The sequence below is a fragment of the Nicotiana tabacum genome, chromosome 18, assembly GCF_000715075.1.
Source record: "Nicotiana tabacum cultivar K326 chromosome 18, ASM71507v2, whole genome shotgun sequence".
In the NCBI taxonomy this organism is placed as follows: Eukaryota; Viridiplantae; Streptophyta; class Magnoliopsida; order Solanales; family Solanaceae; genus Nicotiana; species Nicotiana tabacum.
This window is the reverse complement of record NC_134097.1, coordinates 90,527,681-90,530,329: the sequence shown is the minus strand read 5'-3', so window position 1 is coordinate 90,530,329 and position 2,649 is coordinate 90,527,681.

Sequence of the window (2,649 nt, the reverse complement as noted above, 5' to 3'; positions counted from 1 at the left end):
TGTCATAAACCCGATTTTCCGATGCAAAGAGGGAAAAAGGGGGCGCGACAAGTAACACAAAAGATAGCAGAAAGCTTTAAGTGAGAGAGAGAGAGAGTTTTTGAACCAACGTGTTTGTGTCTTGTGTTAATAAAAAGTAGGGTACTTATAGTTTGAAAATAAGTAGAAAATAAGGCAAGAATCAAAGTTCAGCAATAATTATGGAACCAAGAACTAATTAGAATCAAATCAATGCATGTACTCTTTTAATTAAGAAGTTAAATGACAAATAAGGAAATAAATCAATGTATGACCAATAAGGAAAGATTTCAAATACAGTAAGTATAGGGTAAACAATTAGGGCTAAGTTTAGAAAAATCCTAATTAAGGAGATAGTTAGTAAGAATCAAGTACCAATGCAGAGAAGGTAAGCAAATCAATCAAATTGAATAGAAAGGGCAGGAATTGAAGGTTTAAAAGAAGGTCTTCCAATCAAACCAAGAAACAGGGGATCCAGAATCAATCAAAGCGAATGCCATGAGTCAGTGTTTAGCATATAAATAAAGTAAGACATGGATAGTAAAAGGTCGACATACAACTCTAGCAAACATGAAGGTTAAACAACACTGATAGAAAGAGGCAAGTCTTGAATAGTTAAGATGAAAACAAGCACATAGAATTGATGTAAGTTAGACTAAGAAACTCAGTAGAAACATATTCGAGGCTAGATAGTCACAGAAACTCAAACGAGAACCGGTCAGTCACAAAAACCAAACGAAGAACCTTAGAATTAGGGCTTTCAACATAGACGAGTTGAAGATGTCGTAAAATCATAGAATCAGTAGAAATATGCAAGAAATAGAAGTTTAAACACACAGAATCAGTTAAACAAGGTTTTTTAAAAGGAAGTTCCGAAAACCCTAGTTTTAGAAGGAGGTGAAAAACACTTGAAATCAACGATACTTGTAAAGAATCTCAAGGATAGTGTAAAATATTAAAGAAACAAACTCAAATCATCCTAGATCTGTACAAATCTAGGAGGCGTATAAAAGAAACTAAGGTCTCGAAATAAACCCATATAGGGATGAAGAACCTGCTTAGAAAACCCAAGGATCGTTGCAAATACATCATGATTTTGCTTGAAATCATACTGGAGTAGCCAAGAACAGACAGGTGACGAACCCTAGATGCAAGTCGGCATGACCATGGGCCCTTGAAGACCATAGAGAAGGCAATCATGGCATGAGAGAAGCCATTGGAGGCGTAGGAGACGATGAGAGGTCACCGGAGATGACCGCAGATGGGAGGTCAGCAGTTGAAGGGCTAGGGTTAGGTTGAGAGTGTACTGAGAGTAAAGAGGATTTTAGGGCGGTGGTATGTAGAAATGATTAGGGTTAGGGGCCATTTAAAGTTAAAAAAGGAAGGAATGAACGAGGGCCGTTGATCTTTTAGATCAATGTCCAGGATCTGATGGGTTTTGGGTCGGGTAATTTGGCCTAAAATTGGGATGGGTATTGGGTTTAATTGAGGCTATAATTGAAATCCAATTTGGGTAAGTTTTAAATAGCTAATTTAACCCTATATAATTTATAATAAATAATAAATGATTTCTAAAAAAATAATTTTGTTGTACTAAAATGATTTAAAATAGATATTTAACATTTTAAAATATAGACGATCAATTTTATGCATATAAATGTAATTATACATTAATATGACTAATATTGCAATTATATGCAAATTGGCTTTAAAAATACAAAATGCAATTATAAAAATGCACTAAAATTTTTTTAACAATGTTTTGGCATAAATATAGAATTTAGATGACTAAATTACCATAACAACAATTTGAGAGATAATTATTGGAGATTTTATGAGTAAAAGGGGAGGAAATAAATCAATTTAAAATCTTTAAAATTATAGAAAAAAATTATAAAGACCTTGTGCATGCTTATATATGCCTATATATGCTATTTTGAGAGTATATATGCATATTAAAAATATAGAGGGAAAAATTGGGTATCAACAGACACTACACTACCTATCAAGAAAATCTTTTTCCTTTTTCTTTAGACTTAAATCCCTCAAAAAACTATCTAGGAGATCCATCGTCGAGAAAAGTCCAATTTTTCTATTTGTTTTATACAAAAAACCGCTACACTAAGAACGAGTACTACAACTAAGCTAAGATAGCACAGAATCTCACCCAAACAATTTCCTCACCTTACACTTAAAATTGTGTAATGTCCTCAATGCGCACTGAAAATAATAATAAGGTAAAAGAGACTCCCTGATAGGCCAAAGGCCGAAGCATTAGCAGCTCATGGGATACTTAGACTTCTCCCAGGTATGATCCCTTGTGCGAGTACCTCATACTTAGTTTCAACTACCCCGCTTTTGCACTCGCGTATGGCTTTGGCTCCATGCTCATACTCCTATAAAACACAAAAATAATACCACAAAAAAATTAACACAATAAAATAAAATAAAAAATAAAAGAAAAAACAAAAAAATAGAATTGAGTTGCCTCCAAACAAGCGCTTGATTTAACGTCGCGGCACAAGGCCATCACTTTCACCACTTTTTCTTCAACTTTGAGGATATAAATTGCGCCCCCAATTTTACATCAATTTTTTTGTCACGTTTCTGGTACGGTGGTATGAAAATAAA